This window comes from Tachypleus tridentatus, chromosome 1, assembly GCF_004210375.1.
Source record: "Tachypleus tridentatus isolate NWPU-2018 chromosome 1, ASM421037v1, whole genome shotgun sequence".
NCBI classification, from domain to species: Eukaryota; Metazoa; Arthropoda; class Merostomata; order Xiphosura; family Limulidae; genus Tachypleus; species Tachypleus tridentatus.
Window position 1 is genome coordinate 6,356,711 of NC_134825.1, and position 26,582 is coordinate 6,383,292.

Consider the following 26,582-nt stretch of genomic DNA (forward strand, 5'->3'; position numbering starts at 1 on the left):
AGAGTGGCTTAGGAGTCTATTGTACCATTACACCTTTTTTACTTACATCTATAGATAAGTCTTACACAATATATATATATACAGAATTTAAAAAAAAACCCATCAATGATAAATATCACTTTACATGAGAAGTACTTAAATCAGCTAATAATAAAATGAAAAGTTGCTATCATGTTAATGCTGATGTGACTTCATTTCATCGAAGTGATACAGTATGGCTCTACAAATTCCACTGCAAAAAGGATTAAACTCCAAAGTTGAGCAGATATCCAAAGGGGCCAAAAGCTGTACTGAAGAAAATTAGTGATGTGATTTACAGGTTCAAAAGGATAGGATTTGCAAGCTGAAAGTCATCCATTATGATCGTTCATGGAGGTACATCACTGTGAGAATGTCCAACTGGATAGGCCTGGGATGGCCAGGTGGTTAAGGCACTCGACTCGTAATCCGAGGATAGCGGGTTCGGATCCCCGTCATACCAAACATGCTCGCCCTTTCAGCCGTGGGAGCATAATAACGTGATGGTCAATCCCACTATTCGTTGGTAAAAGAATAGCTCAGGAGTCGGAGGTGGGTGGTGATGACTAGTTGCTTTCCCTCTAGTCTTACGTTACAAAATTAGGGACGGCTAGCGCAGATAGCTCTCGTGTAGCTTTGCGCGAAATTCAAAACAAACCAAACCTAAATAAGTGACAGATCATATCTAATACTAACTGCTTTATACTGTAAATTACGAGTTCCAAGTCATAGAACTATATTAATCGAACTTGTCAAATTTTAAAACTAACAAGAAATGACAAAAAGTGATAAAAGTGATTTGTAAAGAAGTTAGCAGAATCTACAAATTCAGATATAAAACAACTGTTCCATTACAAAGTAAGAAGATATATTTCTAGCTTTGTTTCACTTCCATTTCATACCTTCACTGCATTTGTCCATATAAATGGTTCTCAGACTCCTTCGTGACTTGCACGCCTCCACGCGGAGAATACACTCATTAGTGTAAGTTTTCCCATCAGATCCACACACAGGCCGGAAGTCACGTGAACAGATAGCATTACATCGACATATAGCATTTCGGTTGTCGTCCAGTTGGCAGACTTGGTTGGAAGGACATTCTACTCCAAGACATGGATCTGATAAGAATAATGTAAAATAAACACTCTCACAACCTTATTAGAACTGATTGACATTACAGTTCACACACACAGTTTTCTAACATTGAATATAATCATTCGTGATTGAGCTTTTGGCATGCAAACATTTTCACACCTTCGAACCTTACCCCAGGTTCTGGACATTACAGTATTTACATACTTTTACAACTCTGAACATAAGTAGAACAGAAGATTAGTAGCAGGTTCTAAATATTGTCACTAATAGGACATTTTAAACTATTGTAACTAATATCAGATTCTAATTGTTGTCACCAGTAGGAGATTCTAAACCATTGCAACTAATAGCTGGCTCTAATTGTTGTCATCAGTAGAAGACACCAAACTGTTGTGACTAATATCAGATTCTAATTGTTGTCACCAGTAGGAGATTCTAAACCATTGCAACTAATAGCTGGCTCTAATTGTTGTCATCAGTAGAAGACACCAAACTGTTGTGACCAATATCACATTCTAATTGTTGTCACCAGTAGGAGATTCTAAACTATTGCAACTAATAGCTGGCTCTAATTGTTGTCATCAGTAGAAGATACCAAACTGTTGTGACTAATATCAGATTCTAATTGTTGTCACCAGTAGAAGATTCTAAACCATTGCAACTAATAGCTGGCTCTAATTGTTGTCATCAGTGGAAGACACCAAACTGTTGTGACTAATATCAGATTCTAATTGTTGTCACCAGTAGGAGATTCTAAACTATTGCAACTAATAGCTGGCTCTAATTGTTGTCATCAGTAGAAGACACCAAACTGTTGTGACTAATATCAGATTCTAATTGTTGTCACCAGTAGGAGATTCTAAACCATTGCAACTAATAGCTGGCTCTAATTGTTGTCATCAGTGGAAGACACCAAACTGTTGTGACTAATATCAGATTCTAATTGTTGTCACCAGTAGGAGATTCTAAACTATTGCAACTAATAGCTGGCTCTAATTGTTGTCATCAGTAGAAGACACCAAACTGTTGTGACTAATATCAGATTCTAATTGTTGTCACCAGTAGGAGATTCTAAACCATTGCAACTAATAGCTGGCTCTAATTGTTGTCATCAGTGGAAGACACCAAACTGTTGTGACTAATATCAGATTCTAATTGTTGTCACCAGTAGGAGATTCTAAACCATTGCAACTAATAGCTGGCTCTAATTGTTGTCATCAGTAGAAGACACCAAACTGTTGTGACTAATATCAGATTCTAATTGTTGTCACCAGTAGGAGATTCTAAACCATTGCAACTAATAGCTGGCTCTAATTGTTGTCATCAGTAGAAGACACCAAACTGTTGTGACTAATATCAGATTCTAATTGTTGTCACCAGTAGGAGATTCTAAACCATTGCAACTAATAGCTGGCTCTAATTGTTGTCATCAGTAGAAGACACCAAACTGTTGTGACTAATATCATATTCTAATTGTTGTCACCAACAGGAGATTCTAAACTATTGTAACTGGAAACAGAATCAATATCACTGCATCCAGTAAAGGGTTGTAAACTGTTTTAACTTGTATAAGGAACTAAGTTTTTAAAATCAGTTTCTACGTTTTGGTTACATGTTGCGGGTTACTAAATTGTCTAACTAGTAGCAGGTTCCAAATTGTTCTGAGTATTAGCAGGTTCTAAAATGCTGTAACTAATAGAAGGTGCTAAATTGTAGTATGCAGTATCAGGTTCTAAATTGTTGTTTGTATTAGCAGATTCTAAACTGTTGTAACTAGTAGAAGGTGCTAAATTGTAGTATGTAGTATCAGATTCTAAATTGTTGTTAGTATTAGCAGATTCTAAAATGTTGTAACTTGTAGCATGTTATAAATTGTTGTTAGTATTAGCAAGTTCTACACTGTTGTAACTAGTAGCAAGTTATAAATTATTGTTAGTATTAGCAGGTTTTTACCATTTTAACTAGTAGTAGGTTCTAAATTGTGTAAGTATTGCCAGGTTTTAAATTGTTGTTGCTAGTAGAAGGTTCTAAATTGTTGTGCGTAGAAGTAGGTTCTAAACTATTTTAACTAGTAGAAGGTTCTAAACTGTATTAACGTGTAGCAGGTTCTAAACTGATGTAACTAGTACAAGTTTCTAAACAGTCGTACGTATTAACAGGTTCTAAATTGTTGTGAGTATTAGCAGGTTCTAAATTGTTGTGAGTATTAACAGGTTCTAAATTGTTGTGAGTATTAGCAGGTTCTAAATTGTTGTGAGTATTAACAGGTTCTAAATTGTTGTGAGTATTAGCAGGTTCTAAATTGTTGTGAGTATTAACAGGTTCTAAATTGTTGTGAGTATTAGCAGGTTCTAAATTTTTGTAGTAACAGGTTCTAAATTTTTGTGAGTATTAACAGGTTCTAAATTGTTTTGAGTATTAACAGGTTCTAAATTGTTGTGAGTATTAACAGGTTCTAAATTGTTGTGAGTATTAGCAGGTTCTAAATTGTTGTGAGTATTAGCAGGTTCTAAATTGTTGTAAGAATTAACAGGTTCTAAATTGTTGTGAGAATTAACAGGTTCCAAATTGTTGTGATTATTAGCAGGTTCTAAATTATGGTATGTAGTAAAAAATTCTAAATTGTTGTAACTATTAGAAGATTCTAAACTGTTGTAACTGGTAGCAGATTCTAAATTGTTGTGCGTAGTAGTAGGTTCTGAACTGCTGTACGTAGTACAAGGTTCTAAATTGTTGTTAGTATTACCAGGTTCTAACCTATTGTAACAAGTAGAAGGTTCTAAACTGTTGTAACTAGTACAAGGTTTTAAACTATTGTAAGTAGTAGCAGGTTCTAAATTGTTGCATTTGGATGTTCTAAACTGTTGTAACTAGTAGAAGGTTCTAAACTGTTCTACATAGTAGTAGGCTCTAAATTGTTGTGAGTATTAGCAGGTTCTAAACTGTTTTAACTAATAGAAGGTTCTAAAGTGTCGTTCGTATTAGTAGTTTAGAAATTGTTGTGCGTATTGGCAGGTATTAAATTGTGGTACGTAGTAGAAGGTTCTAAGCTGTTGTAACAAGTTCCAAATTGTAAATAAATAACACTATATCTTTACACTTTGATAGTATATACTGCAATAAGCAGTCGTCCCCTTTAGAACCGCGGTGGCACACTGGTATGACGGCGGAATTTTTACTGCAAAATTCCGGGTTTCGATACCCGTGGTGAGCAGAGCACAGATACCCATTTGTGTAGCTTTATGGTTAACTCAAAACAATAAAAGAACTTTCATCCAGTAGTCACCTGGTTCCTGGTGATATAAAACTGTTATCTCTATTTTGTTTCACTTATTCATTTAAATTTCAAATTAACTCTTAGAAGGTGCTATAGTTGCCATTAATTCTTATTAACTGTGTTTTTAGTTTTTTTCTCTTAGATTACCTGGTTATAGAAGTAGTCAGTTTCAAACAGGGGATTACTAAAGGAAAGAGACGAAGGTAAGAAAAACATAAAACATTCTAAAAGTTACTAAGTTACAGACGTTTATTATTTCATTATGGTAAAGGCGTTAATCTCTGAATGGATGTTTATCATTAAATATGAACTATTTTGATGAAATTTGAACATATGAGCTAACCATGTGACCAGTACACTAGTTTGTTTAATTAATATTACTGATATATGAGGTTTAACAACACCCGAACGAAAGTAATTACTATTTTATAGATTGTTGACTATCTTGGTATTTTATAAATCGAACTACATAATCAAATTTGCCAGGAAAGGAGATGTCACTATTCACTCCACTTGAACTTAGAAAATTAAATAATACATAAAGATTTCAGTTTAATCAAAAGCACATTAACAGAGCATTGTATCCACAGCTAAACAACTGTTTAAAAATGCATAGAGTAACAGATCATTTGACTTTCTGATTATTTAGTTAACACAGAGTAACAGATCATTTGAATTTTTGACTACTTAGTTAACTAAGTAACAGATCATTTGACTTTCTGACTACTTAGTTAACATAGAGTAACAGATCATTTGACTTTCTGACTACTTAGTTAACTAAGTAACAGATCATTTGACTTTCTGACTACTTAGTTAACTAAGTAACAGATCATTTGACTTTCTGACTACTTAGTTAACTAAGTAACAGATCATTTGACTTTCTGACTTTACTTTAGTTAACATAGAGTAACAGATCATCTGACTTTCTGACTACTTATTTAACATAGAGTAACAGATCATTTGACTTTCTGACTACTTAGTTAACTAAGTAACAGATCATTTGACTTTCTGACTAGTTAACAGATCATCTGACTTTCTGACTACTTAGTTAACATAGAGTAACAGATCATCTGACTTTCTGACTACTTAGTTAACTAAGTAACAGATCATTTGACTTTCTGACTACTTATTTAACATAGAGTAACAGATCATTTGACTTTCTGACTACTTAGTTAACTAAGTAACAGATCATTTGACTTTCTGACTACTTAGTTAACTGGATTCCAAAGGTAATACTACTTGATAACATTTTCAGTAAATTTATTAACCGATTAATTTCTTTGCACGAAATGAGAAGAAAAGAAGTTAAAACTATAACATTAAGGTTTAAGGCTAATATTCGAAGTTCTTTAAATGTGTTCTTTTCATGAATTTCGGATTTAAATCGTATGAAAGTACAAATACGAGTTTATTATGCTACTTTTAGAAAGAAAAAAAATGTCAGACAGTTCATTTCGTTTAAAATGTATACGTCTTTCTGTAACGCTTTTCTTATAAAATAAGAAGAGAACTGACAAAACTAGTTTTTGAGAATTAGGTGCCTGCCAGGTAAACATACATATGAAGAAGGTCATCACTGAACAGACCTCAGCAGAGGAACAATCCCTTAAATATTCTGTGGAAGAAAATAAGGGCATATATAAAAATTCAAACATTCTGTGTGAATACCAAATCAAGAAGGTACCGAACGGAAGCAAAATATAAATAAGAAAACCTGGAATGTGTAACAACGGAATTTCCGCAAGGCAAGTGAATTCATGAACAACTGACAAACAGGGAAGTTATAAAACAGTTCTATCACTAGTATAGCTAAAGACGTCATGGAAAAAATGCTACAACAACTTGATAAAGAAATGCCTAAAGATAAACTGCAAAACAATCTTCGAGATATTTCTAAAACACACCATATGGATCAAGATCTGTAGGATAGACAAAAATACACAATATAGCTGTAGATGGTAAGTAAAGATTTATGTAAAGACAAAAATATATAGTGTAGCTGTATAAGGTAGGTAAAGTTTTATATAAAGATAAAAATACACGGTAAAACTGTAGAACATTGATAAAATTTTATATGGAGACAAAAATAAATAATGAACTGTTGGACGTAGGTAATGTTTTATCAAAAAGATACGCATATTCAGTACAATTGTAAAAGGTAGGTATAGTTTTATCTAAATATATTTATCGTTAGATAAAACTTTACCTTCTTTCTATAGCTGTGTATTTTTATCTTTATATAAACTTTACTACCTTCTACAGTTGTACTAAATATATATATATCTATATCTTTGGAAGATAGGTAAGTTTTAAATAAAGACATATATATTTAGTACAACTGAAGTAGGTAGGTAAAGTTTTATATAAAGACATATGTATACTTAGTACAACTGTAGTAGGTAGGTAAAGTGTTAAATAAAGACATATATATTTAGTACAATTGTAGTAGGTAGGTAAAGTGTTAAATAAAGACATACATTTAGTACAACTGTAGTAGGTAGGTAAAGTGTTAAATAAAGACATACATTTAGTACAACTGTAGTAGGTAGGTAAAGTGTTAAATAAAGACATACATTTAGTACAACTGTAGTAGGTAGGTAAAGCTTTAAATAAAGACATATATTTAGTACAACTGTAGTAGGTAGGTAAAGCTTTAAAGAAAGACATATATTTAGTACAACTGTAGTAGGTAGGTAAAGTTTGATATAAAGATAAAGATGTAAAGCATAATTATAAAAGAATGTTTGTAGTCTAATATTATTATTTTAATCATGAAATACCTTCGGTATTAGACACTAATACTTGATGTATATTCATTTTTACAATGTGTTGAACATTAAATATTCTTGAGCTGTATTCTAATTATCTTGAACTAAGTTACGCTACGTTACTAAGAGTAAAGAAATAAGTATAGGAATATATTCTCGTGTTTCGATAACCTGCTTATCTTACACTCTGAGGTTATCACAACGTTAAGCTAGGTTGTTGTTTGTGAAGTTTAATTCACTCTTTCACCTGAAAAAGAGAGTTTCATTTTTTTAGACTAGGGTTAAAGTGTATGGTGCTTTTATGTTAAAATTATTTTGTTCACCCCCGTGTTTGTCTAACATCTTAAAGATAAAAGTACTAATTTTAGCTGTGTTTAGAAGACTGATAAAACATTATTTGAAGATATAGCAAATTATGTTAGAACTATACATAATTTAACACCACTATCCAAGATTAAAGTCCAAAAGCTTTGTCAAACATTTACAAGCAGTATTTAAAAATACAGGAAAATATAACGGTTCCCTTAAAATACCTTCAAAAAACAAAGTACTGTTGTAACGTGTTACTCGTTGGCCAGATTCCTTTGGATTATCTGAAGAAACGGTTCTCGCAACAACAAATTAGTTTACTTCTTTCTTAACGATTTTTATACATTAAGTTTTCTTGTGGTTGTAGGCCTAACAATGACGTTTCAATAGAAATTTCAAGACCATGGTAAATTCACGTAACAATAAATAAACACAAGATTTTCCTTGCTAATAAAGCAATAAAGTTTACTTCCAACACTAGTTTGTTTGGAGCATCTCGGCTATCTGAAGGCTATGTGTGATAGCCATCACTAATTTAACGAAGATAGATTAGAACGAAAGCAGCTAGTCAACACTTTTACCAAGGAATAGTAAGATTTGTTGTTTCATTATAACGTCTCCACGGCTCAAACGTGATAGGAATTTGAACCCGCGACTTTGAGAGTCCAATGCCTTAACTATCATATCATGCTAGATCTTTTTTAAACACTGAACTGTAGACAACACTTTTCACTCTGGACTCTAAAACACTGAATGTTCATCTATTTATCATTCTCTATCCTACCTAGTTACACTTATTTATAAAAAAAAATGTACCTTTGTCTCCAGAACCTGCCCGAAACTACTAAATTCTGGACATCATCGTAATGACAAATCCCTTTGACATGAGTATAAATTAAAACATTAAATACAATAGCAATGCACGACCTTTGGCTTGGTTCAACTGTCTTTATGGATTACGTAAGGCGCATCATTCACTTCGATCTGTGTTCTTGTAATTTGGAACTCATCCTTTCCAGTGAGAGGAATTGATCATTTGGATGAAATCTAGTTTTGTCAGTACTAATATCATAGATGAGTTTCGTTTGATTACAAGCTCATTAGGTATGTATGACGTTTTTATAATTACGATCTTCGAGAGTTCTTCAAGGAGACACGCTGGAGTGTTTGTTTCCACTACAACTAAAATACTAAACGTAGACTTCGGTGATGTCGAGAAACCCACTTGTTGAAATCAAAACTGGTATATTTTAGTAGAAGAGCCGTTTACTCTTAAATCCTGGTATAAGTAGTGTTACAGTGAGTTCCTCCTCTATTGTAACTACTGAAACTTCAACCTCTAAGTAATTACCATGTAGTATATAGGAATCTTCTGGTTATAGACTGTGAAGCTATTTGAAGCTAGCCACACGTCACATTCATGTATCCACTTGAAGTCAATTCCTAGTACGTACTTTTCTTCAATGTCCTTTACCACATACAGTGAAGTGTAGTAAAGATTAACTTCAAAGTTTCCTGGAACTTTATGTCCAGTTTCTGTTCACAGAAAACTCTCTTTTCTTTATCTCCCACCTTTCATTGTCACATCAGCTCTAACAATCCTAGCTGTAGAACCAGTGTCCATCAACACACTGCGAAGTTTTCCATTAATAAACTTATAGAATCATCGAAAATTTTCCTCAAATAATGAACCTCTTATCTCTTAAGGTGTAGATGAAGCATTTCCAGCCGTACTTTCCAGACCCATAAATAGAGTTTGTTCCTGTATTATAGCTGTTAGTTTGATATATTGGGGCTCTGAAACAAATCTTTAGAGAATTGCCTCCTTCATTTACTAACATCTGTTGCTTTCCTACATTCTCAGTGTAATTATCATAATTCACATAATTATAAAAGTGTTCTGTTTCTAGTAGTTACTGTAATGAATGTTTATTCATATAAGTGCTACTCTACAGTTCCACGAAACATGTGCCTTCTAGTTACTCTTGAAACACTTGTTGTCGTGTGGTCTATTTCTAACTAATGATCTGATAAATTATTTTAGTTCTTTTAGACTATCGTCAGAGGGAACCAGTGTTTCGTTCTAATGATCCAGTAGCTTCTAGAATGGTTTAACGTTCAGTTTAATATACTCTAGTTCTATTATCAACTAGAGAGTTTATTTTAAAGACTTAAACAAACTTTGCTTCAATCTAATTCTAACATTCTTGTCTGTTAGGGCATATAAAAATTGACGAAAATCTAATTAATCACGCCCTTCCAAATCTTCTGATAAAGTCTTTTCTTTCCTCTGTACCTTGTTCTGGTGGTTGTTGAGGCTCTGCGTTGGAAGAGCACTTTATGTCATTAAGGCTGGTCTTATTAAACTGGTACCAAGAAGTATAATGTGTTGTTTACCATTTCACCCATTTACTCTGGAAATTATTTGCAACTGAATCTGGTGTGATTCCCATGGTACTTTTCCATCATAGCCTGTTAGTTTCTTTCTTGGTTGATGTTGAACTGGCAAGCTAAATTCCATATCTTTATTTGACAGTGAAATAGTCAAAGTAACACAGGAAGATTCTGCTGAAACAGACAGCACAACAACAGCAGATAAACCAGCCCTCCTATTCCACATTTCTTAGTAAATTGTATTTTAGGTTGGAAAGATGTGTAGTGGGTTTATTCTCTGTATTTACCAATTCATTTTCCAGGTTTCTATACTGTCATTGATGTGTTTTTTACTCTGCCTGTGTTTTCATGTGTTTCTTTATTTTTTTGATACAATTTGTTAGCACTTCGTTACCTTGTTGATGTGTTTCTGTACACCATCAATCATATTATTCTAATCCTTTAGAATATCTCCAGTGGCTTAATAAATATTTTCGTCAGTCTGTTTCTAATAATTCTTTAACTATTAGGCTTCTTTATTTTAACTTATCTCTCAGATTTCTTTGTTTTTTTTTCATCCTTCATCCTGTTATCTTTTCTATTTGTTTACACTTCATTGTTTTATTAGTTCTAAGAATTTACTCATCCCGCCTTGTGCTAGTGTGGCCATCTTTAAGATTGCAGTTTAAACAAAGTTTTATCTTCTTTTCACCAAAATAATCCCACTATTGAATAAGTTCTGTAGTATGTTATTTTTAGGATTATGTGATAAAAACAGCAAAATCAGTCCACGTAACGATAACAAGTTAATCTATGTCTTACTTAATGTTTCCTACATTATACGTTTACTTATAGCTGCACAGAAATACATTATACGTTTACTTATAGCTGCACAGAAATACATTATACGTTTACTTATAGCTGCACAGAAATACATTATACGTTTACTTATAGCTGCACAGAAATACATTATACGTTTACTTAAAACTATACCAAATACTCCTTACTCACCGTGCTCATCATGAGTTTCTAAAGCTGGTTTTAATCTTAAACGATTTTCAGTACGCTACCTGTACCGTGTCCATCATGAGTTTCTAAACCTGGTTTTAATTTTAAAAGATATACAATGGGCTACCTGTACCGTGCCCATCATGAGTTTCTAAAGCTGGTTTTAATTTTAAAAGATATACAATGGGCTACCTGTACCGTGCCCATCATGAGTTTCTAAAGGTGGTTTTAATTTTAAAAGATATACAATGGGCTACCTGTACCGTGCCCATCGTAAGTTTCTAAAGCTGGTTTTAATTTTAAAAGATATACAATGGGCTACCTGTACCGTGCCCATCGTAAGTTTCTAAAGCTGGTTTTAATTTTAAAAGATATACAATGGGCTACCTGTACCGTGCCCATCATGAGTTTCTAAAGCTGGTTTTAATTTTAAAAGATATACAATGGGCTACCTGTACCGTGTCCATCATGAGTTTCTAAAGCTGGTTTTAATTTTAAAACATATACAATGGGCTGTCTGTACCGTGTCCATCATGAGTTTCTAAAGCTGGTTTTAATTTTAAAAGATATAAAATGGGCTGTGTGTACTGTGTCCATCATAAGTTTCTAAAGCTGGTTTTAATTTTAAAAGATATACAATGGGCTACCTGTACCGTGTCCATCATGAATTTCTATAGCTGGTTTTAATTTTAAAATATATACAATGGGCTACCTGTACCGTGTCCATCATGAATTTCTATAGCTGGTTTTAATTTTAAAAGATATACAATGGGCTACCTATACCGTGTCCATCATGAGTTTCTATAGCTGGGTTTAATATTAGAAGCATTCAGAACTAGCCCGAACTAACAATACAATATCATAACGAAACTATAGTCAAACAACAATACAATATCATAACGAAACTACAGTACCAATTAACAATACAATATCATAACACAAACTATTGCAACCAACTAATGCACTAGAATAACATAACACACAACTATTGCACCAACTGACACTAGAATAACATAACACAACTACAGCATGAACTAATAATAGAGTAACATAACACCTCCATCACTATGTTGAAGTAATTCGTGATGACGATGCTCACCTGAAGATGACCTAAGAAGGTCAAAACATTGTTTTCTACTTCATTTTAATTAAATTGCTAATACCTATACCAGCCGCCTTGAGAATATATTCTTACCCCTATCAGAAGTTAATAATGCAGTGATATAACGCAGTATAAGCATGAACTAGTAACAAAGCAACAATAGCACGAACTGACAATACATTAAAATAACGCACGTCTTTCATGAACTAAAAATTGAGTAATATAAGGCAATTATAGGACGATCTTATATTACAATAGTATAAAAGAGCCCTTTCAACCACTGTAAAGCATTATTTACCTAAATATTTATATATATATATTTATAGAAAACAGTAGTTACTCTTGTGGCCATAAACCAAAATGTACTTTATAAGTAGCAGCCACCATATTAAGGGCTTTCATTGACTCTTTGTACAGAATCAAATTTAGTGTTAATCTTATGTCTGCTGAAAGTATAAAGTGGGCTCAGTGGCTGTGTTTATCGAACTTTGGACTTTCCTAATCTTCAGCAACTAACTAACAATTCAGATAAAGTGAAATTAAATAATTCATTGTGTGAGTTTTCTTTTTTCACACCTATTTGAATTTGAGAAGCTTTATACGGTTCTGGTGATCCAGCACATTTAGAAAAACTTTGTCGGATTCCGGTGATTCAGCACATCTAGAAAATATTTGCCGTGTTCTGGTAATCCAGCACATTTAGAAAATGTTTGTTGGGTTCTGGTAATCCAGCATATTTAAAAATATTTGTTGGGTTCTGGTGATCTAGCACTTTTAGAAAATGTTTGTTGGGTTCTGGTGATAAATTAGTGATCGCTGATACTTGTAACCATCTATTGAAATGCTGGGATACAATCAGTTATATAGAGTCAAAAAAGTGGCATTTACTCGGATACTTAAAATGTATTTTCACTTTTTCATCATTGTATTTAAAACAATATTTAGCTCATTGTAGTCGTTAACTCTGACAAGCAATGATATAACATCAATATTGAATTAATACCAAACTGAAAATGAAATATTGCATATTAACTAAATATTGAAAACTGAGATCTCTTTTGTTATAAATGCAATTTATTTATTGTAATATTATTTTTCGTTTGTTTGTTTTTTCGTTTTGTTATGTAGAAATGAGTATTCATGTATTTATTTACACGAAGTATTTAATTTTTATAATATCAATACTTACAGTTCAGGTTACATAAAGTATTCCAATTTATAATATCAGTATAGGACACTTAGGGGAATCTTTCGTAAGCCAGGTCACCAACTTCGAAATATGCACCTGATGATGTGTGAACATTAGTTTATTGTTTTCTAGGCGTAGCTTTGATAAGAGGTTTCGTTTAGAAGTAGAACATGCAAAACATTACAATACACGAAGCAACAGCTGCGTGTGTCAAATCAGTTTTGGAAGACTGCTGTGTAATGGAATGATTTTCTTTTGAATAACCTACGTAGTCATCACTACTGACTTCATTTTCAAAAAGGAATTTTCAATAAAAAGGACAAAAACTGCTGCTCTGTACACATACAGCTCACATGGTGGCAGCACTTAGTTGTAACTGTATACAATATGTGTAATCCCGCTAGCCCAAGTTACTTAAGGAAACACGAATCGCCCATAGCGTGCTGTTGGCCATGAATTGAAAACTTGGGTCTCACGTGAGTCTAGAGCGAACGCGTCTTTCACAGTTGACGACGGAATAGCGTGCCTCAAGCTTATTTTCAAGATCACTGGTTCAAGATTATGGTTCCCATAGCTGAATTTTAAACATTCGTGGTTAGGTTTTATACAATGTAAAGCAGTCCTGAACGTGTCCTGATCCTAGAAAAACGCACTAGTCCCAAACGATTCGGCAATAGATGCTATCGAAGATAATAAACATTCAGCGCTACCACGTTTATCGAAGAACTTCGTTCAGAACATAATCACGCAAGTTTCAATTGCATTAAGCAGATTCGAAGAGCAACGGTTGGAGAATACGTATTTTAAACTTGTATATTTTATTCAAATCGAACACAGGTATATTTAAAGTTATTCTGTTTAAGATTTCTGAGAATAGTAGCTTAGAACACACCTATCTAACTATCTCAGAAAATGAAACCATCAGGTTTCGTTAGTTTCTTCTAATAGCTGGGAAAGCACCATAAAACACCGTTTGTCTTTTTTGTTTGTCCCTAATAAAAATATTATAAACTTTTGACCTCTGACCTCAATGAATCTTCACAAGGAGCTCGGAATGTTGCAGAGAGATTTTAATACCCCTTAAATTAGTTATTGTTTATTACAAAACAGACAACAACTTAGATGTTCTCCCTTGAAATTGTCGGAGAAGCATGTGCATGTATGTCGTTTATCCAACCCATGTTTAGTATAATGTGCATGTATGTCGTTTATCCAACCAATGTTTAGTATAATGTGCATGTATGTCGTTTATCCGACCCATGTTTAGTATAATGTACATGTATGTCGTTTCGGCGTTCGACTGAGAGCAAAGAATTAAAATCCACGCCTGACGAGCGGACCAGTGCTAATAGCTTACAGTCCCATATTTTTTCGTTACATGTTATATATTAAAATGAATATGTCCTGTCGGGTAGAGTGCAACATGCTTTACAAAAGAGATTATCCAGTCAAAGCTTAACGTATTACACATTACAGAGAGTTTATCCAACCCATGTTTAGTATAATGTACATTATAACGAGTTTATCCAATCCATGACTAGTACAACATACACTACAACGAATAACTTGTCCAAAAAACAAAACAAAACGGATCTTTAACAACATATAGTTTTACGTTATATGCAAATTGTTGTATGTTATATTTTATATATTATATGTAATATGTTGTATGTTATATATTATATGTTGTAAGCACCCTGGCATGGCCAGGTGGGTTAAGGTGTTTGACTCGTAATCCGCGGGTCGCGGGTTCGAATCCCGTCGCACCAAACATGCTCGCCCTTTCAGCCGTGGGGACGTTATAACGTTTCGGTCTATCCCACCATTCGTTGGTAAAAACACACTAAAGCATAAATAACAATACATACTAAAACACATACAATAATACACACTTAAACCTATATCAGAATACACACTAATATATATAACAATGCACAATAAAATATATATAATACACACTAAAATAAATACAAAGTACACAATAAAATATATGTAACAATATGCACTAAATATATATATACATAAAATACACACTAAAATACATATAGTAATTCACACCAAAATATATACAACAATACACAGTAAAATACATATACCTGAGAAAATACATATAATAATACACACTAATATATATATATACAACTAATATACAATAATACACTAAACGTTTAAAATAATGCGCACTAAAATGTATATGACAACATACATTAAATTATATATACCAATACTCACTAAAATATATATAACAGTGCACATTAAAATATGTTTAATAATACACACCAAAAGATATATAATAATATTCAACTAAAATATATATAACGATACACATTAAAATATATAACAATAACACTAAAATGTATATAGCAATACACATTAAAATACACACTAAAGTATATATAACAATACACACTAAAACATAGATAATAATGCACACTAAAAGATATATAATAATACTCATTAAAATACATATAACAATACACACTAAAATGTATATAATAACACGCATTAAAATATATATAACAATAACACTTAAATACACATGGTAGTGCACACTAAACGTATATAACAATACAAACTAAAATATATATATAACATTATAACATTAAAACGTACTAGCCGTACCTAAACAGCACTAAACACTTATCTCTACTCTTTACCAACGATATGGGATTGACCGTCACATTATACGTTAAAGATATAGTATATACATTAAACGTACATACATAAAACATATATACATAATGGACATTAAAGATATATGCATATAATACACTAAGGATATATATAATAACACTAAAATATATGCACTAATACACATAATAATAAAATACCCACTAAAAATATGCATAATAATACGTACTAAAATATATAATAATAATACGCACTAAAACATAATAATAATACACACTAAAATATATATATAATAGACACCTAATTAAGGGGTATAACATTTCACACTAAAATATATATACAATAATACGCACTAAAACATATATAATAATACACACTAAAATATATATAATAATAGACACCTAATTAAGTATAACATTTCACACTAAAATATATATTACAATACACAGTAAAATACATATAGTAATATACACTAAAATATATATAAAAATACATACTAAAATATATATAGCAATGCAAACTAATATATATATAAAATACTACCCACTAAAATATGTATAACAATGCATACTATAATATATATATTATATATATATATAATATACACTAAATTATATATAACAATACGCACTAAAATATACATAGTAATACACACTAAAATATACATAATAAAACACACTAAGATATATATAATAATCCACATTAAAGTATGTATAATAATTCATACTAAAATATATAACAATACACACTAAAATGTATATAATAATACACACAAAAACATATATAATAACACACACTAAAAGAAAAATAACAACCCACACTAAAGTATGTATAACAATACACACTAAGTGAAAGATTCACACTAAAATAGATATAATAATACACGTTAAGTGATAGTTCCACTCTCAGATATATACAACAATACAAGTTAAGTGATAGTTCCACTCTCAGATATATACAACAATACAAGTTAAGTGATAGTTCCACTCTCAGATATATACAACAATACAAGTTAAGTGATAGTTCCACTCTCAGATATATACAACAATACAAGTTAAGTGATAGTTCCACTCTCAGATATATGCAACAATACACGCTAAGTGATAGTTCCGCACTCAAATATATACAACAATATACGCTAAGTGAAGGTTCCACACTAAAATATATATAATAATACACACTAAATGATAGTTCCACACTGAAACATGTATAACTGTTTTTGCTCTACTATATGTAATATTTAAATCCACAAGAACACAAATAATACGTTCTCCTAATTCATGTTACTGATAAATTGTGTTAACATAGATTTCTAGGTTAGAAGTTGTTGGCATTTCTCATGTTATGTAACTACACATGATATTAATGAAAACTTAGTTTCGTAACGTATAATTAGTTAGATCTAACATCTTCTATTATTGAAATGAATTTTGAATATTCTGCATGTGAGGCTTCTACACAGAATATATGGAACTCGCTCGTGTTAACCAACGTCGTGCGAGCAAGTAGATCTGATAATTGTTCATTTATTATTTTAAATTACAATACAGTATGATAAACACAACATTGAAACTTGACTAACTGTCACGGCAAAGGTCTGTTTCCTCTCACTTCAAACGTGTTCACAAGAAAATATATGAAAGTCGTTTTAATGACTGTTTTCCAAAATATTATAAAACTGATTATAGATCAAGTGTTGTAACTAGGTCTGGAATGACCTATTATTTAAATCCTGTGTAAATATTTTTTTTATTATAACATGTGTTTGATATTCTTCCATAATTCAAGATATTTCTGTCTGTACATTATGTAGAGTTCATTCATTATATATTTTTCTGTTGAAAGCAAACAGATATTTGATTTTCAATACTGGGCAAGTAATGGACACACAGGTGTTGAAGTTAAGCAGGCTTTAAGAAAGGTTAAAGTCGTTTATCTCTACGGCTGACTTTAATAACAAGTTATTTATCTGTATGGCTGACTTCAATAACAAGTAGTTTATCTGTATGGCTGACTTCAATAACAAGTTGTTTATCTGTGTGGCTGACTTCAATAACAAGTTGTTTATCTGTATGGCTGACTTCAATAACAAGTTGTTTATCTGTATGGCTGACTTCAATAACAAGTTATTTATCTGTATGGCTTCAATAACAAGTTGTTTATCTGTATGGCTGACTTCAATAACAAGTTGTTTATCTGTATGGCTGACTTCAATAACAAGTTGTTTATCTGTATGGCTGACTTCAATAACAAGTTGTTTATCTGTATGACTGACTTCATAACAAGTTATTTATCTGTATGGCTGACTTCAATAACAAGTTGTTTATCTGTATGGCTGACTTCAATAACAAGTTCTTTATCTGTATGGCTGACTTCAATAACAAGTTGTTTATCTGTATGGCTGACTTCAATAACAAGTTATTTATCTGTATGGCTGACTTCAATAACAAGTTGTTTATCTGTATGGCTGACTTCAATAACAAGTTCTTTATCTGTATGGACTGACTTCTGACTTCATAACAAGTTGTTTATCTGTTATTTATCTGTGGCTGACTTCAATAACAAAATGTTTATCTGTATGGCTGACCTCAATCACATTATTTATCTGTATGGCTGACTTCAATCACAAGGTAATCATTCAAAGTTATTTTATTCTAATGTTTTACAGAAAGTATGAAAAATATTCTATTTGTGTGGATAAAATATCAATTTTTATCGTTGATATCAAATATCAGCTTCGTATAAATGAAGCAAACTTCAGTACATTGAACTAAAGAATACATTATAATTCCTAAATCATATTTATTTATTTTTCTTTCTTTCATCAATAAGTGAATAAAATGCGTGTCAGTGTTAGGGATAATGTTCGCTTAACACAATGATTTTATTATCTGCATATGGTAAAGGAAGTGATATGCTATTTGAGAATGACGAATATCATATTGAACACCTTCCGTTACAATTTCGGAAATACCAAGCACAGTTTCTAAATTTTCTTGATGAATACGTCTTATGTTTAACGTGCCACTGGTGAAACATTGATTCTCTAGAACGAGTAGTTTTGGGGATAGAGTCGATGTTGAAACTTTCGTGATGAATACGTCTGATGTTAGGTGTGCCACTGGTGGAACATTGATTCTTTAGAACAAGTAGTTTTGGAGATGGAGTCGATGTTGAAACTTTCGTGATGAATACGTCTGATGTTAGATGTGCCACTGGTGGAACATTGATTCTTTAGAGCAAGTAGTTTTGGAGGTGGAGTCGATGTTGAAACTCTCTTGATGAATACAGTTGATGTTGGATGCATCACTGGTGAAACATTGATTCTCTAAAACAAGTAGTTTTATAGGTTGAGGCATTTTAAATATAGAATTTTTCTTTATGATCAAACTGAACCTTCCTGTCAATACTATTCGTCAGATATTAATACATGTAATACCTCCATAAAGTTGTGTTTGGAACCTGCGTTCTTTTACAATACATTTCAGTTCGTAATATCGGTTTTTGTATTGGTTTTCCTTGGTCTCTTGACCATTACTCGAGTAATGAACCATGACCTATCAACATCACCGGGAAGAAATCTTTTCGACATTTGTCCTGTTCATTAATTCTTGATGTGATATCCGATAAAATCTTCCTTATGTGCTGACAAAATTGATGCCTTAAAGTAATTGATTTCAGATAAAAGTGTCGAAACTAGTAATTCTGAACTGCAGAGACATGCGATTGAAGCATCCCTCGTTCATCAAATATGGCAGATCGAAATGACTGCACGGCCACTTCTGATAGCGTTTTCGTCGAATTATGTCTGGACATCCTGACGTTTTTATGTCTGTTGCATGTGCGAAAGAGACTCGAAATATATTTTTTCAAAGCAATCTTTTCAACGTAATTCATAAAAAAAACAAGCAATTGATGTTTAGTTATTCTTAAAGTGCAAACTGGAACAATAATACACACTGTATAAATAACTGGTTAACATAGTGAATTTGTTTGATTAGAATCATCCAACTTATCAATTCTAAGCTCTCTAAGAAGAAATTATAACTGAAGTTGTTCCAAGCTCAACATCTGCTTGGACTAAGTGGGTGTTCTACTTCTCGTTTCTTATTAGGATTTTTCAAAATAATCACCATAGTTAACACGTAAACCTTAAAAAAATACCCAACATCAGTAACATTGCATTCTGAAACAAATTTAAGAACCCGATGTCAACAGTAAAATGGTACTAACTTCTAGTTTTGATTTGATTTCGGTAACTTGTGATTAAACGTGTTTATTAGAAGCGCTTAAAATAAATTAGTGAGTAATCACAACATTTTAGAATCACGATTTTGTTCGAATTAGTCCTAGCGTTCTATCACTTTACATAAGCCTCTAATTCTTGGCATTATATTTTGTTCAGTATAACTCAGTGGTGAATGTCAAGACAAACTGAATGTAAACTCACCTTTACGTGGTTAAAATTATTCAAAACGAGTAATGTTTTTCTTATCGAATATAAGTTATTGTTAAATTGTTTTTACTTCTCTGATCAAACGTTTCTCATTACATTTCGTATTTTTATGTAAAGAGAAGGAACTCATTCAGGTAAACAGTATGTAAATAAGGATACTGCTGGTACTGCACGTATTATCAAGTAGATAAAATGAGATTAGGTAGTGAGATACTACCCTCACTAGTTACCCTATGGTAACTACCATAGCCGGAAGTTACACTGACAACGGATCATATATTTTTCTGAGCTAAGTGATGCGAATTAAACTCTTCTTTACTTCTGATTAGTTGTAAAGAACAGTCTTAGTTAAGTAGGCGCACTCCATCGTTCGCTTTTTCATTTCGCGCGTTTACTCTTTGGAGTGTCTACTCGTAATCGCGAATAATGGCAAAATACGGGTTATGGTGAAAGCCATTTCAAAGTATATTTTATATTTTTGATAATCAAACTCTGTAAAATGTGGACACATTGAATGTATGTTTTCACATTTATATCATGTTGTTTTAATATTGGAAACTTCACTTCGCTTTACAACCAATAGTAAACAAAATTCGTGCATGAAAAGTTTAAGGCATATTTTAAGATGCACAATGTTTAGGACAAGGCAAAACATTTGTAATGTTTTTAAATGGAGAAAAACATTCATCATGTATATTGTATGCATAATGAATAAACTGTAAAAAGAAAAAACTGTAAGTTTTCTCTATTGTTTTACTTTCATTTAACCTAAAAAAAACTACTGTTTATTTGATACCGACTGAGGAAACCATTATCATAAAACTTAAAAGTTAAAAGTTAAGACTACACAGAGATAAAAATAATAATGTAACTGCAAGAAATGTTTATGGTTACATCCGAATAAAAATAATGTAACTACCAGAAATGGTTAAAACCTGAGATAAGATAAATGTAATGCAATTCTCAGAGATGACTAAAGCTCCATTGAGAACAGCATAAACAAGTTAACAATGTAAGTATCATAAGTGGTCAAAGTTCATTTGAGGTAAAATTACTGAAATTATCAGAAGTGGCCAAGGTTTAAAAAAAGAAAACAAAAACCAACAATTTGTTTAACAGATGTGCCTAATTTGTACTAAGATAAAATTTACGTAACAGTCAGGTTTTCATAAAGCTTTTCATAAATGTATAGATACAACAAAATTTTTGTTTTATTTATAAATAAAATCGAACTCAGTAGGCTGTAGTGTTGTGTAAAACATCAGATTTGAAAGTTCAAGGACGTGTGTTATTTTGGAGCCAGCAAATAAATTCATCTGTATAAGTCTCTAAAGGTTTTTTAGTTGAGGCTCATTGATTTGAGAGACCAATCAGTATTTTAAATACACTTCGCTAATAGTCATTGGATTTTATACTGATTTTAGGTGTTCCATTTATTATGGCATTAGTTAAATACTAGAATGATATCTTAACTTTATATGTGGGTTATTAACATTGAGGATATCTGTTAAATAAATCTTGTAATGTCAGTATCAGTCCATCAGGCATAAAACTATTTTAAATACCAGAAATATTTATAAAACATATAACTGCTGTTAAAACAATATTAATGTCTTAATATATTAACTAATATGTTTAAAAAATACTTTCTCATAAATTTTGGTGCATTTAAACAGCCTTCGAGTGCTGGCTTTCAAAAACATTAGGCTCTCATCATGTGTCATTTTATTTACGCCAGCCACCACGTGGTATTTAAGTTATAAGTGGCTACATGTTTGACATTCCGATACTGCGACAAAGCACCCTTTACAGGCTCAGTCCAACAATTGAACTTGTAGAGTCTACGTACGAAATATTGAGTTTAAGGGAAAAAAATCTACTCTGAGAACGGCGACGTTAGTTTAGGAAGAAGTAATTTAAAAAGGAATTATTATTCTCATCTAATACGAATAAACAACAAAACTCTTTAATAACACATCCATTTGTGTTAATTTTGATAAGTTCACTAGTCAAGCTTTCTGAATAACTTAGAATCTTTAAACTTTATACAGGAAACTGAAATGTGTTGCGTAAGAATCATAACACATCCACAGCCACTAGAAATCATTAATGTGAAATATCACTTACCACACCGACCCTGGAATTTCACTTGAATGTCCATCTTTTCTTGACAAGCAGTTCGTTTTAGCTCACATACTGTAGGGTAGTCTTTTCCGTCGCTTCCGCACACAGGCCTAGAGCCTCGGCTGTCACCGTATGTGGCGCATTTTTTTCGGGCAAATACACTCGGCTGTCCGACCGTCCATGGATGGGCGGCATTCGGCCCCAAATTTGCATTCCATTTCTTCGCAAGGATCTTTGATATCTTTGGGGAATTTATAACAACACCAAGTTAGAGACAGACACAGAACCAGAAGTAATACTTCTATGTGCACGTTTTTCATAAAGCAGCGCATGTTGTAGATTACTAACACTAACACAATTCCAATAAAGCTACAGATTTTAATGCTGTTAAAATTTCGAGATGATTACAAGAAATATCGGCCATGTAGTTCTGAACAGAATAACAAAGACATTTTAACATTAATAGCATATGTGGAAGATTGCTTAGAAATGTTGATGTTTTACAGTAAATTATAATATGCTTTTTATGGAAATTTGATAACATTTGAAAATATTAGAATTTTCTTTCGATTTGTTTCTAACAATGTAGAACGCGATGGCCGCCTAGGAAGGAGATAACCAACTGAGCATGCGTTCTGTCGTCTTTCAAGTAATCAACACGACATTTCTCTCGAAGGCAGGAGTCTGATGTCGATCTGGACGTTAAAAGTTAAAAAAGATAAACAACTTGACACAGTACACCCACTATTCCCTTCAATATTACAAGTAACGCGTGGGAAAGCGTTTGTTTCTCTGGTGTGTTAGTCCCTACAAACTCGGTGTCTTACAGTAACAACTTTTACGTGGAAGACGAGGCATATTCTCTCTCGTGTTTCCAAGCTGTAGCTGTCGTAAAGCTATTGTTAGTTCAGTGTTCCAGTCTACGCGCGTGCATTTCCCGCAGTCTACGGATCAATATCAACCCTATAAACAAGAGTCAGCTGTGCGAGAGTTTGAAAGGCATAGACGGATTGTTTTAATTGTTGGAGAGAAACCAATGTAACTGACCATGGTTATAATGTACCAGATTACTCAGAACTTTATTATGTTTTACTAGTCAAAGTACGTTTGTAGAGAAAAACTAACAACTTCATTATTCTGTCCAGAAAATTAAACATCGGTGATGTAACGAACGTACGTCTTCTATGAGGATCAAAAAATGTTTGAAACATGGAAGTTTTGTCAGCAGAAAAGTTAGATATAAAGACAGAAAATGAAAGATTGTTGTCTTTTCTACTGACTTAAAGCTAGATTAGGACATAAGGACACTACATGTATTTTAAGATGTGAAAGAACATGAAAATGAGAGAAGACGCTTTATGGAAGAACAATCATCTCAGTAAGAAACTCTACAGAAGAATAACTCTGTCATTAAGACAGTTTACGGTATGATAACACTAACATCAACACAAGATAACCCTTACATTAAGATACTTTACTAGGGTAATGTTAACAATGAGATATTTCAAGAAGGGCAATTCTCACATTAGGACTTCTTATGGAAGGATAACTCACACATTAAGACATTTTACGGACGAAAGAGCTAATATTGAAATACTTTATCACTTATATTAAGACACCTTACTAAAGTTAAAACTCACTTACAAGACGAGAGTTGGTGTTTATCCTAAGACATTTTAAGAAGGATAATGTTTCTTATCGCATAAAATTATGAATGTGTTATGAATAGAAAATAAAACGATAACACATTTTTGAAGCACTATAACAAACTTATATTGGTACTTATTACTGTTCTTAATTCACTAGAAATATTCTACACGTGTGTCAACTACATTTCCAGGAACTTGTGTGTCGTTTTTGAATTTCGCGTAAAGCTACAAGTGGGCTATCTGCGCTAGTCGACTCGAAATTAGCAGAGATAGAGTAAGGAAGGCAGTCAACGTCACCTACCTCCAACTTTTGAGCTACTCTTTTGCCTACAAATAGTGGGATTAACCGTAACATAATAACGCTCTCATGGCTGAAGGGGCGAGCATTTCGGCGGAAATGGAATTCGAACCCACGAGCCCACAGATTGCGAGTCGAGCGCCCTAACCAACTGACCATGCCGGGCCTAGACTAGCGTGCCAAAGAAACTTTGTACTTTTCAAATAGAAACTAAGTTGTTTTGACTGTTACTTTTTGTATACTCACACTTCCCTATAGAACACACATCAAGTAGGTTGAGTGAAACTGGAGTGATGGTCAAATGTTCTCTTCACCGTTTAAAATTAATTTTAGTTAGCTTGAAAATCAGTTTTTCCTGAGAATATATTTCTTTCATAACTCTCATTTTCCAATAACTTATATAACATATATATATATTTATATATACTTCAAAATCACGTTGGATTCACAGATTTTTGTAATCTTTAAATGTCTACTATTTTTATGATTTTAATCAACTTTTGAATTCCCAGACAATAGTAGGAGTGTGAAGGATACGAAACGCTTTGGATGTAATTAATTTAAATTAAAAACGTGTCTCACCATAGCAATAAAATTCCCCCTAAGCGATTATTAATTACCGAGTAGAAGACGACCAGGTTTAGTAAATTTGTTATTTTGTTATTTAATCGAATCTTATACAACAGTAACAGTTCTAATGTCACGTTTGCCTTCATTAGATTAGTTTAGAATATAACATTAGATTTTAGGTCTAAGATATACCTCGTGTCCTTACCTTTAACACTTTCCCACATTACCATATATTTTAAGATCCATCCTTCGCTGCTGTAAAGCTGTGATAAATTCTTTCTGTCACGCGTCAGTGCTACACGATTTACACAATGGCCGCTACTAAATAGGTCTTGCTACTGGTTCACGGTCATAGGAAACATCGACTGTATGAGCTTTAATAATTTATATAAATGTTTAATTACAGCTTACAAAACAGTGGAGTACCGAACAGATAGGGGAAACTGGTGAAAGAACAAAGGATAGTTCTTATGGTAACTTTAATGTGAAAACGTTATGTTTTTCAGTTTTTTTAAACATTTTCAGTTCAAACTACTTTTGGTGGAAACGCGTGAAAAATGTAACACCTTCACATTAATTACGCATATTTTAAAATATTTTATCTATTAACGAAAGAGACAGCAAAATCCAACGTAGGTAAGAAGCGGAACCTATGAAGTATTACATATAGTTCACGATCCTTTCTGTTAAAGAAAGACACCGTCAGGAAATAAAACATAAAACGGTTTTGATTCTTATATTAAAGTTTACGGTTTGCAACACTTTATCACTGGTTGACAGAAACTTCCATGACTGTCTTGTATGTTGACAGAAACTCTTATAACTGTCTTGTATGTTGCTTCCAACTCTCATGACTGTCTTGTATGTTGACAGAAACTCTTATAACTGTCTTGTATGTTGACAGAAACTCTCATGACTGTTTTGTATGTTGACAGAAATTCTTATAACTGTCTTGTATGTTGCTTCCAACTCTCATGACTGTCTTGTATGTTGACAGAAACTCTTTCAAATGTCTATACATTATTATAAAATCTTGCAACTGTCCTGTACGTTGATAGAAGCTGTTACAATTGTTTGTACGGCTGTGTTGTATGTTGATAGAAACCGTTACAACTGTTTGTACGGCTGTGTTGAATGTTTATAGAATCTGTTACAACTGTTTGTACGGCTGTGTTGTATGTTGATAGAAACTCTTACAACTGTTCTGTAACAACTATCATGACTGTTCTGTACGTATATGAGCGTGCGGTGTGAGTGTAATAACTGTAACAGCCCTTATTACTAGATTAATATAAATATAAAAGTTCGAAAACTCTCGTTATTGATGTAAGAAATTATGTTGTCTAGAAGCAAAAAAATGATCTCATGAGATGACGAAGAAAAAAACGTAGAATTACATATACTTGGAAGTTCTGTTTTAACCTAGAAAAATGTATCTATAATAGTTTCAGCCATTAGTTGTTGAACCAGGGAAGGAGGTTAAAGCTATAATAGTGAAACTTATTACTAGGTTGAGAACAACCACAGTTAAATACAAGTTTTTTGTATATTTTTAACTTAAAGAAGAACCACGTTTCGAACTAGTGCTCTTCGTCAGGTCGAACAGATTACAACAAAAGCACATGCGCAGAATTCAAAGAACTTGCGTGCATAGTATTAGAAATTTTGAGCGTGATAATTCTAAGTACAATTACACTTATTACATAAAAAATTAC

The 26,582-nt window shown here is 32.4% G+C and overlaps 1 pseudogene across 1 annotated transcript in view; it reads right to left on the bottom strand.

Annotated features, from left to right (window-relative positions):
* LOC143223275 (agrin-like) overlaps positions 1 to 23,301 on the bottom strand; it is a 97,864-nt pseudogene extending 74,563 nt beyond the window's left edge. The window contains exons 1-2 of the transcript XR_013012796.1: positions 22,354 to 23,301; positions 921 to 1,136 (exon numbers count right to left, since the gene is read on the bottom strand). The product of XR_013012796.1 is annotated as an agrin-like (transcript). The remainder of the gene's footprint in view (positions 1 to 920; positions 1,137 to 22,353) is intronic.
* Between the last annotated feature and the right edge of the window lie 3,281 nt (positions 23,302 to 26,582).